This window comes from Manihot esculenta, chromosome 9 (assembly GCF_001659605.2).
Source record: "Manihot esculenta cultivar AM560-2 chromosome 9, M.esculenta_v8, whole genome shotgun sequence".
NCBI lineage: Eukaryota > Viridiplantae > Streptophyta > Magnoliopsida > Malpighiales > Euphorbiaceae > Manihot > Manihot esculenta.
This window is the reverse complement of record NC_035169.2, coordinates 29,793,425-29,811,408: the sequence shown is the minus strand read 5'-3', so window position 1 is coordinate 29,811,408 and position 17,984 is coordinate 29,793,425.

The window sequence follows — 17,984 nt, the reverse complement described above, 5'->3', positions numbered from 1 at the left end:
TAAGATAATAATTGAAAATAACCATTCAATTCAATATTTAATATTTCATTTAGAAAAATTCTGAACTGTTGGATTTTTCCAAACTAAAATAAAAGTAAGAAAAATCTTGCCGTTTCAATTCTTATTCTCCAGAACCTCGAACTCGGATTTGCCTTCCAATGGCTAGCTCAATCCCTCTCCTTCAATGAATTCTGAACTTAATATTATATTGAAATTGATGGTTTAGTTTGGTGGTTATTGACCAATATAATAGATTAATCAAACAATAAAAGCTTAACATCTACGTAATTTTTTACTTTAATCTAAATATTTAAAGTTAGAATAATCAAGTGCCAAACTTTTTTATGAAATACAATTTTAAAATTGAATCGAAATTAAATCAAAATTATTAAAAAATTAAAATAATTTTGAATCGCTTTAAGTCGAACTGATTTTAATTCAATTTGAAAAAAAAAATTGAACCGCCTGCTTCGAATCAGAACCGGCCATCGCCATGTATACCAAATCCTCAAGTGCAAGACATGAGCGGACCAGAAACAGAAGTGGGATCACATATGCCTAGAGATAATGATTGAATAAGGATAAGAAAAACAAAACTATGGAGGAAATCTTATGCAGAAAACAAGTAAAAATAAAAAAAAAAATCAAATGAATTAATGTGACAGTTGGTGTCATAATTTGTATCACCCATTTAGGGATCAAAGAGGACCCCCTTTACTGGAAAAGATGAAGCATGTAAAGGGAGAAAGTGGTTGTTATACTTATAATTAAACATGCTTCCATCATGACACAAAAAAAAAAAAATCAATATATATTTCCATTTTTAAATTTTATCAAAAAAAATTAAATTTTTAAACTTACTAATTAAGATTAAAATATTATTTTAATTTTAATTTCATTTTAAATAAATTAAGTGTATTATAAAACATTTAATTTTTATAATAAAGTTTAAGTAAAAAAAATATATATGCATGAAGTGAAATCAGTTGGCACAATGAAGAGACAGAATTGCTGTCTTTGCTTCTTTATTGACTAACTTTTTGATTAGCAACAATTGCGGCAGCATAACTTTTATGGGTCGCAGTCATTAGTGAGAGACAAAGGTGGAGGAAATTATAGCTGATAGGATGAGCGTGCAATGGGGCCTCATGCCTAATTTATGTCAATGTGTTTACAAAAACACACTTGGGAACCCCACATGCCCAACCACCCATTCTCTATATGATCTACATATCCTTGTGTCACAATCAATATTCTAATATTTTGAGGGTTTGATTTCGAGTTTCACTCTTTCAATATAATATAATCTTTCTTATACTGATTTTAAATTTCTAAGACATGATAAAAAAAAAATATTATTCAATTCAACTCTATTACAACAAACTCATTCTCATTTCTGATTTCTAATTTCCTATCACCAGTCTCAATGTTCATAGGCCGATTGCAAACAGTGATAATTTAGAAGTTTGATGCTTTTTTTAGAAATGTCACTAAGATTATGCATATTTCATTATATTATATTGAAGCTCAAATAAGATTATTTATTTATTTTTATTGTAGTGTGAATATAATCTGTACATAATTAGAATAAATTGTAAAATTATAGGACTAATTGATTGATATAGAATTTTTATGAGGGTGATTTATTATTTTAATAAGGTCATGTAATTTGTATATAAAATCCCTTGTTCAATAGAGAAAACATACAAGTTTTCTACAAATCTATCTCATTATATGGTATCAAAACCTTAGGCTATATTAGGTCTCTGTTTTATGCATTTTGACTTCTGCCAGTTGTGGGTTTTAGCTTCTGCCAGTTGTGGGTCACTATTTTCAATGATTGTTGGATCTCATCATCTCAAAAGGAGGAGCGCGCTGTTGTTTTTGGCCCATCCCCAGAATCCGGTGATCATCTAGGCAGCGTGTGAGCTTCACGTGTTGAGCTTCTCCTTCACACGCATGCAAATGTAGACACATAGGACCTCCGATCTTCTTTTCGAGTGGTGCCATCGTATTTTCGACCATTTTCCAGTCATCCTTCGGTCATCGGAGCTTGTATAGCAGGGCCCTTCATTGATTGGGCACTGTACATGTTCTTTTCTTCCAATTCAAGCCTGTTTTTGGCTTCTTAATTTTAGGTGCAGAGTTTTGTGGCTTGGTCTTGTATCTTGAATCATTTAGAGAAGGATTTTGTGAAGTGATTATTTTAGCTTGAATTGGTTGAAATGTCGTATGATAGTAAATCTCATATCACTGAAAATTACAAGAAACTACAAAATAAGAATCAAAGAACTGCTAATGTTGTTGCAACCAGCTCTTCCTCTGAGAATATTGTTCTCATCTTAGTTGAAGAATATACTCAATATCAAAATCTGTTTAAAAGGTCCATCCATAACTGCTAATACTAAGTCAGGTAAAACTTACCTTATCTCCTCCTCACACAAGTGGATCATTGGTTCTAGTGCCACAGATCACATGACAGGTAATCATCATACATTTTCTAGTTTTCGATCACATAAAGCACTTGCTCCTGTTACTATAGCTGATGGGTCAATATATAATATTAAGGGTTCTAGGACTATTAAACTTACTTTTTCTATTACCCTATCCTCTGTACTAAGTTTATCAAATCTTGATTTTAACTTAATCTCTGTGAATAAACTTACCAAAGACCTAAATTGTTGTGTTTCATTCTTTTCTTATCACTGTCTTTTCCATAATCTTATGACAAAGCAGATTGTTGGTAAAGGACATGTATCTGGTGGCCTCTACATTTTGGATGGGTGGGTACCTCATTTAGTTGTATGTTCGAGTGTTGTCTCTCTGCTCAAAGCACATTGTCAATTGGGACATCCTTTATTACCAGTTTTGAAGAAGTTATGCCCTCATTTTCAAGATATATTTTTAATAGAATGTGAGTCATGTCATTTTACTAAACATCATCAAAGCCCTTTAAGTCCTAGAGTCGATAAACATTGTTCTGAGGTCTAAGATTGGGTTTAAATATTTTATCATTTTTGTGGATAATTTTTTTAGAATGACTTGGATTTATTTTATGAAGCATTGTTCTGAGGTCTTTTCTCTTTTTTTTTTTTTTTGCTTTTTGTGCTGAAATCAAGACTTAATTTGATGCTTTTGTGCACATTTTGTGAAGTGACAATAATAAAGAATACATATCAGGATCATTTCAAATCTATATGACTCAATATGGTATTCTTCATCAATCATCATGTGTAGATACACCTACTCAAAATGGGGTTGCTGAAAGAAAGAATAGATATCTTTTTGAGACTGCTCATGTTCTGTTATTTCAAATGCAATTTCTTAAGTAATTCTGGGTTGACGCTATCTCTACCGTAGGTCCTCTCATTAATCGTATGTCCTCCTCGGTACTGAACAAAGATACTCTATATGGTGTATTATTTCCTAATAAGTCATTGTTTTCATTGGAACCATATATTTTTTTACAGTACTTGCTATATTCAGAATGTCTGACCTCATGTGACTAAGCTTGATCCTAAGACTTTGAAGTGTATCTTCTTGGAATATTCTCATCGTTAAAAGAGATATCAGTATTACTCTCCAGACCTCAATAAATACTTAGTTTCAATTGATGTAGTCTTTTTTGAGAAAATACTATTTTCCTCTACAACACAACTATCTACCAGACAAGAGGAGGAAGATGAGTGGTTCATCTATAGGGTCATATTAGATAATGAGACTTCCACTAGTTTATCTTCTCTTTCACAACCCACTGAAGGGGTTTCTTTTAGTACACAACCTTTTGCTAAACCACAAGTGGTTCAAGTTTACTTTAGAAGACTAATATCTAATGATACATGTCCTGCACTAGAATCTTCTTCACCATCTGAGTGACTTTGACCTCCCTATTAGTCTTTATAAAGGTAAACGACAGTGTAAGTTTACCTATTTTATTGCCAACTTTCTTTCTTATGATCGCTTGTCTTCTTCTACTTTTTTAATTGCCTCTCTAGCTTCTATTTCCTTACCTAAGTCAGTTAAAGAGGCGCTGACCCATTTTGGCTAGCATGGTGCTAGTGGACTTACCTCATGACAAGGAGGCTATGGGATTAAATGGGTGTTTGCCATCAAAGTCAATCCAAATAGTTTCATAGCAAGGCTTAAGGCTCGTCTTGTCGCGAAAAGATATGCACAAACTTATGGAGTTAACTATTCTGACACTTTCTCTCTTGTAGCTAAAATGATCTCATTTCACTTATTCATCTCTTTAACTGCTTCTCAGTATTGGCTTTTACACCAGCTCGATTGTAATACCCGGCTAGAGTCCGGCATCGGAATTCTACTTTCCGGTGGAATCTCGGATGTCGGAATCCGCTAGAAGGGTAAGCTTTATGTTTTTGTAAAGGATTTTAGTATGTTTTCATGTTTTAAGTGTAAAAGGAAATGAGTTTGTGAAAGAAAAGCACCAAGGAAGAAATGCAAGGTTCGGCCGCCGAAGGTGAAGTTCGGCCGCCGAACATGCATGAGTTTTGATTTCACGTTAGGCCGCCGAAGGTGGTCTGGCCAGCCACCTATAAAAGGCCCTAGGTCGGTGAATGGATAAGATTTTCTTTCCATTCACAGACAGAGGTGAGATCAGGCTCTTCCTTGGGTGATTTTCATGTTTTCTTCAAATCTTGCAAAGTTTTGATGAGTTTTATGTTGTTTTGAAGCTTTTGAGCAAATTAACCAAAGTTTTGAAGTTGGAGACTTTGAGGGAGAGTTTCTCCATATCTCCATGTTGGGATCGTTTATCTTCTTGTTTTTAAGAGGTAAGTGAAGATCCTGAACTTCTTTTCATGATTTATGCAAGTTTTATGGAGTTTTATGGGTAGAGATGCATGTTTAGGTTTTGGTTGATTTGTGGTCAAAGCATGTTTGTGTGTTTAGTTGTGTTGTTTGTTGGGGTTTTAAGTTAGTTTTGGACCCCTTTGTGCCTATACTTGAGTATATGCATGTTGTGAAGTTGTTGGTTGCATGTTTGAGTGGAGATTGGGTTGGTTTGCATGAAGCAGAACACATTTCTGCCTTACTGGAGAATCCAGTTTCGGCCGCCGAAGGAAGGTTCGGCCGCCGAACATGCTAAGGAGGTGGTTTCGGCTGCCTAAGTGTAATACCCGGCTAGACTCCGGTATCGGAATTCCTACCGTCCGGTGGAATCTCGGATGTCGGAGACCTCTAGAAGGGTAAAACCATGTTTTCATCAAATGTTTTAATGTATTTGATGATTTTAAGTAAAAAGGAAAATGAGTTTTGTATGAAAATAACCTTGGAGGAAAACCCAGGTTCGGCCGCCGAACATGCAGGCATTTCGGGTGTGCCTTAGGCCCCCGAAGGCATAAGTGAGGGAAGTCCAGGTTCGGCCGCCGAACATGGCATGCATGCGGAGGCATGTTCGGCCCCCGAACGTGGCCTGGCCAGCCACTATAAAAGGGTCCCTTAGCCGAAAATGGGCGAGTTTTTCCCCCCCATTGTCGGCCAAGGTGAGCTCTCCGCCGTCCCTCACCAATCTTTGAGTTCTTCCTTCAAATCTTTCACGATTTTCACAAGTTTTCATCTTGTTTTGAAGATTTTCAAGTTTTGAGCAAGTTTTGAGCTTGGAGACCCAAAGAAGTTGAAAATCTCCCATCTCCAAGATTAGGTCGTCTCTCTCTCGATCTTCAAGAGGTAAGAGCCGATCTTAAGCTCATTGCATGTTTTAAGTTAGTTTTATGAAGATCTATGGGGTAGAATGCATGTTTAGCTTATGGTTAGGTTTATGAGTTTATGTTGTGTTTTTGAACAATGTAGCTTGCAAATGCATGCTTGATGTGTTGTAGATGGGGTTTAAGTAGTTTGAAGCCCCTAGGAGCTGGTATGCTTGTGTATGTGTGTTGTAGAATAGGTTTATGCATGTTTGGATGGTTTGGGAGGCGTTTATGCATAGAAGAGCTGAGTTTCTACCACTAAGGGAGAAACCAGGTTCGGCAGCCGAAGGAACTTTCGGCCGTCGAACATGCTTATGGAAGCAGCCTTCGGCTGCCGAAGCTTGCCCCTGAAAGGAGACTTTCGTCTCTGTCTGGGAGTTTCGGCCGCCGAAAGTGCCGCCGAATATGCATGAGTTTCGCCTCTGTCTGGGAGTTTCGGCCGCCGAAGGTGCCGCCGAACCTGCCTGACTTTCGGCTCTAGAGGGACTTTCGGCCGCCAAACCTGCCGCCGAAAGTGCCCTGTTCAGCCTTCCTTTGCATGTTTTTGCATGATTGCTTTGAGGTGTTTTAGGGGATTTTGGGGGATGTTTTTAAAGTTATGTTCTAGTTGTTTCGTCCCTCATTTGAGTCCACCTGTGTAGGTTCGGACTCGAGGAACCGAGGACCCCAGCAGTGAGTTCAGCTTGTAACAGCCCGGAAACCGAACTGCCACCGGCACTAGGATCCAGATCGACTTAAGGTCGCCGGGACCCGTAGTAAGCCTGCTATCCTGTCTGTATACCTGTGAAATCCCATACATGATCATACATTTGCTGGAAAAACATAAAACTTTTCTTTATTCCAAGGCTTAACCTGTGCATGCACTCTCTCTGTGCTCTACTAATCCCTACTAGAGTTCCTCATGGCTCTAGGCGGATCAACTCATAATGTTAAGCCTGGTTTTGCTCAGAAACATACAACAATAACGACACATACATAAACTGATCATGTGACTCCACAAAGGGATTACAAGTCTTATAAATCAAGCACCATTCTATACATTGTACGTACACTGTACATATACATTTTCTCTATACATTTACATGTCCACACTAGCTATTACAATACTCTGTACTCTTCCTGTACCCTGCTGAGTTCTCTCTGACCTCTGAACCTGCACAACTGAAGTTAGGGGAGAGGGATGAGCTACGATAGCCCAGTGAGTAGAATAGGCAAATACAGGTGATAAAACATGCTCTCATGGAATGCAACACATAATCACATAACCTCGGCCGGACGGATCAAAACTCCCTCTATCTCATCTGGGGTACCTAAGTACCATGTGCCTGGTCCCCGTGGGGCTGTTCCAGGTCTTTATATATGTGCCTGGTCCCCGTAGGGCTGTTCCAGGTCTTTCCTCTGAGGGCTAATGAATCCTCACGAAGTCCGTGCCGTCTCACATAAGCAATGTACAAGGAGCAATGCCAAGTACAAGGATAAATGCAATGCATCATCTTGGTGTACACTAATGCACTCACCCTATAGCATATTCATGATGCATGAAGCATGAGAAAATATTCAGTTCTCAGATTAAAACATTAAGTTACATTCCACTCACCTGTAGTTCTCTCTGAACTGACTCTGCAGGTTCTGACTCTGGACTCACTGCTGATGTCCCTGATTCCTCTGGTCCGTACCTACACAGGTGGACTCAAATGAGGGACTAAACTCACTCAAGAACATCTCTAAGAAACTCCCCAAAACCCCTCTAAACAATCCTCAAACCATCACATAAAACATGCAAAAGAAAGCTGGACAGGGCACTTTCGGCGGCAGGTTCGGCGGCCGAAACCCCACTCCAGAGACGAAACTCATGCATGTTCGGCGGCACCTTCGGCAGCCGAAGGTCTCGTCCAGAGACGAAACTCACACACTTTCGGCGGCCGAACTCCCTCTTTCGGCGACCGAAAGTCTCTTTCTAAACCGAAAGCCTAGCTTTCGGGGGCAACCTTTGGCAGCCGAACTGCCTCCACAAGGGGTTCGGCGGCCGAACCTTCCTTCGGCGGCCGAACCTGGTTTTGCCCGAAGGACAGAACCCTGCTCTGTTTCATGCAAACTTTGCCCAAAAACCTACAAACATGCATATCAACTACTCCCAACTAGCATATACACATATATATGCACAAAGGGGTCTAAAACTATCCTAAAACCCCAAACAAACATAACACATAACACTTAAACATGCTGGAACACCACAAAGCACCAAAACCTTCACCTAAACCTAAACATGCATACTACCCATACAAACTTCATAAAACCTTTCAAAATCATCAAAGAAGCTCAGGATCTTCACTTACCTCTTAAAGAACTTGAGGATGAAGGATCCTAACGTGGAGATATGAAGAAAAGCTCTTCCAAAGCTCCAAGCTTCAAAACTTGCTTCTTTTACTCAAAACCTTCATAAGTCACCAAAACTCTTAAAACTCTTGAAAGATTTGATGAAAATCATGGAAAACAGGAAAGTCAACGTAGGAGAGGCTGAAACTCACCTCTGGCTGCAAGTGGAGGAGAAATAACCTCCTTCCACCGACCCTTGGCCCTTTTTATAGGTGGCTGGCCAGACCACCTTCGGCAGCCGAACGTGAAGCCGCAACCATGCAATGTTCGGCGGCCGAAAGTGACCTTCGGCGGCCGAACCTTTGCATTTCTCCCTTGTTGCTTTTCTTTCAAAACTCAATGCTTTTAACACTTCAAAACATGAAAACAAGTGAAAAGACTTTAGAAAACATATGCATTACCCTTCTCGAGGGTTCCGACACCCGAGATTCCACCGGACTATAGGAATTCCGATGCCGGACTCGAGCCGGGTATTACACAGCTGCTTCTGAGTCAGTAGAGCTTCAGCCAGAGGTGAGTGGAATAACTCTTATGCTTTTAAATAAATAAACCAGTTTTAGCATTATTCACGCATCATGAATGCCATGAGATATAATAGGGTGCTTGCATTAGAACTCACGAATATGTTGCATTGCATAATATGTTGATGATGCGGATGAATGTTGAATGATCCTTTAGTCCTCATATGTTATGATATGATAATGATACGGTACGGAAGACCAGTGAGGCCCATTCTACGCCCTTGGCATAGTTAGAATATTATGTTATGCTATGTTATGTTTATGTAAGAGAAAGACCAGTGAGGCCCATTCTACGCCCCTGGCACAGTTGGACCATGTAGAGGACTATTGGTAACAAATTCATCCTTGATGTGATTAGCTGTGATGTGATGCATTTCATGTTATCATATGTTTCAAATGTTTTATTATTCTGCTCACTGGGCTCTTGTAGCTCACCCCTCTCCCTTAACCCCCAGGTAGGGATGTAAACGGGTAGGGTACCCGCGAAAATTAAACTACCCGAACCCGAACTCGATTTATATTATTAATATCCGAATCCGTTCCAAACCCGATTAAAAATTAATTTAAACTATCCGAATCCGTACCAAACCCGATTATTATTACCCGAATAAAACCCGAACTCGTTTAATCTTATATATTTTAATTAATAATTTATATAAAAAATATTTCTCATTAATAATTTTCATTTAAAAAATCTAATATTTTTAAAAAATATTTAAATTTAAATTTTTAAATAAAAATATATAAAAAAAATTATAAATATTATTGTAAAATATATTTTTTATATTAAATTAATTATTTATATAAACGGATTCGGGTGGTGGGTACCCTGTACATAAAACCCGAATCCGATCCGAACCCGCAATGGGTATTATTTTTAAAACCCGAACCTGTCCCAAACCCGATTATAACTACCCAAATCCGTTCTATTAGGGTTCGGTCGGATCGGGTACCCGAAAATACCCGATCCGTTGCCATCCCTACCCCCAGGCTTGCAGGTACAGGGTAGACCAGGAGGTTAGCAAGAGTAATGAAGTCTTGTGTATGTAATAGCTAGAAAGTGGACATGATAAATTATAAGATGATGTAAAGTTTGAATAGTCATGTTATGTATAATGATATTGAGGATTAGAAGTTGTGCTTGACCCTATGGATGTTGTTATCCCTTTTAATACATGATCTTAGATGTTTCATGATGTAGATGTAAACCAACTCAACACGTGTTATGCCACCCATTGGGGGCATTGATGAGATCACACAGAGGGGTCAAGGTTATGGTTATGTTTATGTTTAATGCATGTACAGGTTGAGTTTGGTGCATAAGAAAATGTATGAAAGAAAAGTTTTTAAATTTTTTTTTATGTATGATTGTGGATCATGTATGGGATTAAACAGGTTTTCAGTGTCATACCCGGCTCGAGTCCGGCATCGGCATTCCTGTAGTCCGGTGGAATCTTGGGTGTCGGAACCCTCGAGAAGGGTAATACATATGTTTTCTAAGGTATTTTCACTTGTTTTCATGTTTTGAAGTGTTAAAAGCATTCAGTTTTGAAAGAAAAGCAACAAGGGAGAAATGCAAAGGTTCGGCCGCCGAAGGTCACTTTCGGCCGCCAAACATTGCATGGTTGCGGCTTCACGTTCGGCTGCCGAAGGTGGTCTGGCCAGCCACCTATAAAAGGGCCAAGGGTCGGTGGAAGGAGGTTATTTCTCCTCCACTTGCAGCCAGAGGTGAGTTCCAGCCTCTCCCACGTTGACTTTCATGTTTTCCATGATTTTCATCAAATCTTTCAAGAGTTTTAAGAGTTTTGGTGACTTTTGAAGGTTTTGAGCAAAAGAACCAAGTTTTGAAGCTTGGAGCTTTGGAAGAGCTTTTCTTCATATCTCCACGTTAGGCTCCTTCATCCTCAAGTTGTTTAAGAGGTAAGTGAAGATCCTGAGCTTCTTTGATGATTTTGAAAGGTTTTATGAAGTTTGTATGGGTAATATGCATGTTTAGGTTTAGGTGAGGTTTTTGGTGATTTGTGGTGTTCAAGTATGTTTAAGTGTTATGTGCTATGTTTGTTTGGGGTTTTAGGGTAGGTTTAGACCCCTTTGTGCATATATATGTGTATATGCTAGTTGGGAGTAGTTGCTATGCATGTTTGTAGGTTTTTGGGCAAAGTTTACATGAAACAGAGCAGGGTTCTGCCTTTCGGGCAAAACCAGGTTCGGCCGCCGAAGGAAGGTTCGGCCGCCGAAGGAAGGTTCGGCCGCCAAAGGAAGGTTCGGCCGCCGAACCCCTTGTGGAGGCAGTTTTGGCTGCCAAAACTTGCCCCCGAAAGCTAGGCTTTCGGTTTAGAAAGGGACTTTCGGCCGCCGAAAGAGGGAGTTCGGCCGCCGAAAGTGTGTGAGTTTCGTCTCTGGACGAGACCTTCGGCCGCCGAAGGTGCCGCCGAACATGCATGAGTTTCGTCTCTGGAGTGGGGTTTCGGCCGCCGAACCTGCCGCCGAAAGTGCCCTGTCCAGCTTTCTTTTGCATGTTTTATGTGATGGTTTTAGGATCGTTTAGAGGGGTTTTGGGGAGTTTCTTAGAGATGTTCTTGAGTGAGTTTGGTCCCTCATTTGAGTCCACCTGTGTAGGTACGGACCAGAGGAATCAGGGAAGTCAGCAGTGAGTCCAGTGTCAGAACCTGCAGAGGCAGTTCAGAGATAACTAAAAGTGAGTGGAACTTAACTGAATGTTTTAATATGAGCACTGAATCTTTTATCATGCTTCATGCATCATGAATATGCTATAGGGTGAGTGCATTAGTGGACACGAATATGACGCATTGCATCTATCCTTGTACTTGGCATGGCTCCTTGTACATTGCTTCTGTGAGACGGCACGGACTTCGTGAGGATTCATTAGCCCTCAGAGGAAAGACCTGGAACAGCCCTACGGGGACCAGGCACATGGTACTCCGGTACCCCAAATGAGATAGAGGGAGTTTTGATCCGTCCGGCCGAGGTGATGTGATTACTTGTGATGTGATGCATACCATGAGAGCATGTTTTATCACCTGTTATTTTATTACTATTCTACTCACTGGGCTTTAGTAGCTCATCCCTCTCCCCTAACTCCAGTTGTGCAGGTTCAGAGGTCAGAGAGAACTCAGCAGGGTACAGGAAGAGTACAGAGTATTATAATAGCTAGTGTGGACATGTAAATGTAAATAGATAAGGTTTATGTATAGTATATAGAATGGTGCTTGACTATAAGAGTTGTAATCCCTTGTTCTTTTCACATGATCAGTTTATGTTTACATACATGTGTTGTATAGATGGAAGAACCAGGCTTAACATAGACGAGTTGAGCCGCCTTGAGCATAGAGGAGAGCTTTGGCTGGCGTTTTGTAGTACCGTGACAGTATTTGCACAGGTTAAGCCTTGGTATGAGAAAAGTATTCATGTTTACAGAAAATGTTTGATCATGTATGGGATTTCACAGGTACACAGAGTTCATAGCAGGCTTACTACGGGTCCCGGCGACCTTAAGTCGATCTGGATCCTAGTGCCGGTAGCAGTTCGGTTTCCGGGCTGTTACAGATTGGTATCAGAGCCCTAGGTTCACATGGTCGGACCTATAGAGAGAGAGTTGGGCTCATAGAGAGGTTTAGCAGGTCAAGCATCATAGGAAAACATGTCCACGATGATAGGATGTTAGTCCTGTCTATATACTGATGTGCAATGCCATGATTTATGCATGTGCATTTTTTTTATGTGTTGCTTATGTGTTATGTGATTTGTTGTTTTTCCAGCGAGTGAAGATGCGAGGAACTCGTCGATCCGCGAGATTGACTGGAGTCCCACCTATAAGTGAGGGTACAGCTGCTCGTCCACCTGCCTTGCCAAGGGCAAGATCTCACAGGTCAAGCAGGGAAGGAACGTCACGAGACCCTAGAAGGTCTTCTGACGAGAGCAGGAGAGGAGTAAGTAGAGGGGGAAGGTCAGTAGAAGAAAGAGGTGTGATGGAAGAGGATCAGAGTAGAGATGTAAGCATGGGTGTAGGAAGGTCAGAAGAAGGTATGGGGGGAGTCCCAGGGAGGCGCACAGGCCTTGGGGTTTGGCTATCCACCCTTTCCTCAGGGCCCAGAGTATCCAATGGGAGGCACGTCGGATTACTCCAGCTTTGCCCCATATCCACCCTACATGCCATATATGCCCTATCCTTCCTTCTCTCCACCATATCACATGTATCCACCCCCACCTGTTCATCCAAGTCCAGTACAGCCTGAAGCGAGGGAACCAGTTCCTCCACCACCACCTCCTGAACCAGTAGCCCCTGTTGTGGAAGCACAACAACCCAGTTCTTCAAGGGGAAGTAAGGTGAAGATGACCGAGTACTTAAAGTTGGATGCTCCTAAATTCAATACAGGAGATGATCCCTTTGAGTATCTCAGTGCAGTCAGAATGATAACAAGTGAGTTGGGAGCAGATGACGGTAGAGCCATTGAGATGGCAGGGTTCACTTTAAAGTGCAAGAAAGCTAGAGAATGGTTCAAGAACTATGTGGACCCGAGACTGGAGAGTATGACATGGGAAGAGTTCGCCAACGAATTTGTTGGATGGGCTTTTCCTGACAGTTCCAGGGAACTAAAGGTTGTGGAGTTTGAGCAGTTGAGACAGACAGAGGAGATGAGCATTGATGAATATACAGATAAGTTCCTGGAATTGTTGCCATATGTCGGTCAGGCATATGATACAGATCAGAAGAAGGCAAAGAGATATGCTACAAGGCTTCATCCCAGGTATTTCTCTTTGATTCTTCATGCGGAGAAGGAAAGTTTCCACTCTATTGTGGATGCTGCTAGAAAGATGGAGGCCAGTGCCATAAGTCAGGGAGTAGTCAAGCAAGCAAAGGCACAGGCTTCTAGTACGGCAAGTGCGAGTAAGAAGAGATGGGAGAAATTCAGAGGAAAGCGAGGCAAGTTCTGGAACAGGCTTAAGTCGGGTCTGGGAATGAGTAGTGGCTCCAGTTCTGGCGCAGATTTTCTAGTGTGCAAGAGGTGTGGCAAACAGCATAGAGGAGCTTGTCAGTTGGGATCCACAGCCTGCTATAGATGTGGGCAGGAGGGACATTATGCGCGGGAATGTCCTCAGGCGACTTTGGTTGCACCATCCCAGCAGATGACCGCAGGTAGTGTTGTTCAGTCCGCAGCTTTAGTTCGACCACCAAGCAGTGGCAGAGGAAGAGGAAGAGGGGCAGCCTCTTCATCAGGGATGGGTTCCCGAGGTGCAAGTCCGTCAGCCCCAGCACGGATTTTCACCCTGACTCAGCAGGAGGCAGACACGTCGAACACAGTGGTGTCAGGTAATCTCATCATTGGGTGTTCAGAGGTGTATGCTTTAATGGACCCCGGTGCTTCTCACTCTTTCATTTCTTCTAGAGCTGCAGAGAGGTTGGGTCTGATGGTGTCTGAGTTAGAGTGTCCTCTATGGGTCAGTGGACCCAAATGTGATCCATTTTTGGCAGAGTCAGTCTGTCGGTTCAGTCCAGTGTGCATAGAGGGTAGATACCTTCCAGCTGACCTGGTGGTTCTAGAGTTAACAGATTTTGATGTCATTCTAGGGATGGACTGGTTATCTACGTATAATGCTACCCTGAACTGTAGAGACAAGGTAGTCAGTGTCAGAGACCAGGATGGGTCAGAGTGTGTCTTCAGAGGAGACAGGAGAGGGACACCTAGGGGTTTGATATCAACCCTCCAGGCTCGTAGGATGTTAAGGAAGGGGTGTCAGGGGTTCCTAGCTTATGTGAGAGAGCTAGACAGTCAGGTTAGGGAACCATCCTCAGTACCAGTTGTTCGAGACTTCCCAGATGTGTTTCCTGAAAAGCTTCCAGGACTACCACCGGATAGGAAAATAGAGTTCGAGATTGAGTTGATGCCCAGTGCCAGACCGATCTCTATTCCTCCCTACAGGATGGCACCAGCAGAGTTGAGAGAGTTGAAAGAGCAGTTACAGGGTTTGGTAGCTAAGGGTTTCATCCGCCCGAGTACCTCACCCTGGGGTGCTCCAGTATTATTTGTCAGAAAGAAGGATGGACCTCTTAGACTTTGTGTCGACTACCGACAGTTGAACAAAGTCACTATCAAAAACAAGTATCCGCTACCCAGGATCGATGATCTATTCGACCAGCTGGCAGGAGCAGGTTGTTTTTCGAAAATAGATCTGAGATCCGGATACCACCAGTTGAAGATCAGGGAAGGAGATGTATCCAAGACTGCTTTTCGAACCAGATATGGGCATTATGAGTTCCTTGTGATGCCGTTTGGGTTGACCAACGCCCCTGCAGCATTCATGGATCTCATGAACAGGGTTTTCAGGGAGTACTTGGATCATTTTGTGATCGTCTTTATTGATGATATCTTGGTGTACTCCAGGAATGCAGAGGAGCATGCCCAGCATCTGCGTCTAGTGCTTCAAACCTTGAGAGAGCATGGCTTGTATGCCAAGTTCTCCAAGTGCGAGTTCTGGCTAAGGAGCATTTCCTTTTTGGGACATGTTGTATCAGAGGAAGGTATAGCAGTAGATCCCAAAAAGGTAGAGGCAGTAGCCAACTGGCCTACACCCACTACAGTAACAGAGATCAAGAGTTTTCTGGGTTTGGCAGGCTACTATCGGAGGTTTGTTCAAGACTTCTCGAAGATAGCTGCTCCTATGACCAGACTGACCAGAAAGAATCAGAAGTTCGTATGGTCAGAGGATTGTGATGAGAGTTTTGAAGAGTTGAAGAGACGGTTGACTTCAGCACCGGTGTTAGCTCTGCCGATCAGTGATGCAGATTTCACAGTGTTCTGTGATGCATTCTGAGTGGGATTAGGTTGTGTGTTGATGCAGAATGACAGAGTGATAGCTTATGCTTCTAGACAGCTGAAGAAGCACGAGCTGAACTACCCGACACACGATCTGGAGATGGCAGCTGTTATTTTTGCACTTAAGATGTGGAGGCATTACGTCTATGGGGTAAAGTGTGAGATCTATACGGATCATAAGAGCCTACAGCACATCTTAAGTCAGAGAGAGTTAAACTTGAGGCAGAGACGGTGGGTAGAATTGCTCAGTGATTACGATTGTAAGATCCAGTATCATCCGGGCAAGGCTAATGTTGTCGCTGATGCCTTAAGCCGAAAGTCACTTGGCAGTTTATCCCACATTGCAGTAGAGAGAAGACCGGTGGTGAAGGATTTCTACAAGCTCGTGGAAGAAGGGTTACAGTTGCAGTTATCTGGTACAGGTGCTTTGATCGCACAGATGAAAGTGACACCAGTGTTTCTAGAGCAAGTGGCTCTGAAACAGCACGAAGACCCCGAGTTAGTGAAGATTGCCAGGACTGTTCAGTCTGGCAACAGTGCAGAGTTCAGATTTGACGGTGAGGGGATTCTTCGGCACGGTAAGAGGGTATGTGTACCAGATGATAGCAGTTTGAAGGCAGACATTATGAGGGAAGCTCATAATGCGAGGTATAGCGTTCACCCTGGAGCCACCAAGATGTATCAAGATCTGAGAAGGGTGTATTGGTGGCCAGCAATGAAGAGAGAAGTGGCACAGTTCGTGTCAGCCTGCGAGACATGTCAAAGGGTGAAGCTAGAGCACCAGAAGCCGGCTGAACTGCTTAACCCACTGCCGATTCCAGAATGGAAATGGGAGAACTTAGCTATGGATTTTGTAGTGGGGTTACCGGCGACGTCTAACAGACTAGACTCCATATGGGTGATTGTGGATAGACTCACTAAATCTGCTCACTTCATTCCAGTCAGGAGTAACTACTCTGTGGACACGTTGGCGCAGGTGTATGTAGACGAGATAGTAAGGTTGCATGGAGTTCCAGTGTCAATAGTCTCAGATCGAGGACCTCAATTCACCTCCAGGTTTTGGCGGAGTCTGCAGAATGAAATGGGCACAAGGTTGGATTTCAGCACTGCTTTCCATCCACAGACAGACGGTCAGTCAGAGAGGACCATCCAGACCATCGAAGATATGCTGAGAATGTGTGTGTTAGACTTTGGCGGTTCTTGGAGGCAGCATCTACCTCTGGTGGAGTTTGCCTACAACAACAGCCATCATGCTAGCCTAGGGATGGCCCCTTATGAAGCTTTGTATGGGAGGAAGTGCCGAACACCTGTTTGCTGGGAAGAGGTAGGAGAGAAAACTCTTGCAGGGCCAGAGTTAGTTGAGATAACCAGCAAGTTAGTACCTATCATCAGAGAGAGGATCAGAACAGCTGTAAGCAGACAGAAAAGCTATGCAGACATCCGTAGGAAGCAGATAGAGTTCCAGGAGGGGGATATGGTATTGCTCAAGGTGTCTCCGATGAAGGGAGTGGTTCGGTTTGGAAAGAAGGGTAAACTGGCCCCACGGTACATTGGTCCCTTTGAGATCTTGCAGAAGATCGGGCTTGTGTCGTATAAGCTAGATTTACCGGCTTCTATGGACCGGATTCACCCGGTATTCCATGTTTCTATGTTGAGGAAGTTTGTGTCAGATCCAGAGAAGGTTCTTAGTGAACCTGAGGTGGAAATCTTAAGTGATCTCACCTATGTAGAGCAGCTAGTGCGGATCCTTGACACCCAGATCAGGAAGCTGAGAAACAAGGAGATACCAATGGTGAAAGTTCTGTGGAACCACCACAACCTAGAAGAGTGCACCTGGGAGACTCGGGAGTCTATGCTCCAGCAATACTCATATCTGTTTTAAGGTTAGTTTTCCCCTTTTCTATGTGTTTATGTTGTGTTAGGGACATTCGGGGACGAATGTTCTTAAGGGGGGGAGAATGTAATACCCGGCTCGAGTCCGGCATCGGCATTCCTGTAGTCCGGTGGAATCTTGGGTGTCGGAACCCTCGAGAAGGGTAATACATATGTTTTCTAAGGTATTTTCACTTGTTTTCATGTTTTGAAGTGTTAAAAGCATTCAGTTTTGAAAGAAAAGCAACAAGGGAGAAATGCAAAGGTTCGGCCGCCGAAGGTCACTTTCGGCCGCCGAACATTGCATGGTTGCGGCTTCACGTTCGGCTGCCGAAGGTGGTCTGGCCAGCCACCTATAAAAGGGTCAAGGGTCGGTGGAAGGAGGTTATTTCTCCTCCACTTGCAGCCAGAGGTGAGTTCCAGCCTCTCCCACGTTGACTTTCATGTTTTCCATGATTTTCATCAAATCTTTCAAGAGTTTTAAGAGTTTTGGTGACTTTTGAAGGTTTTGAGCAAAAGAACCAAGTTTTGAAGCTTGGAGCTTTGGAAGAGCTTTTCTTCATATCTCCACGTTAGGCTCCTTCATCCTCAAGTTATTTAAGAGGTAAGTGAAGATCCTGAGCTTCTTTGATGATTTTGAAAGGTTTTATGAAGTTTGTATGGGTAGTATG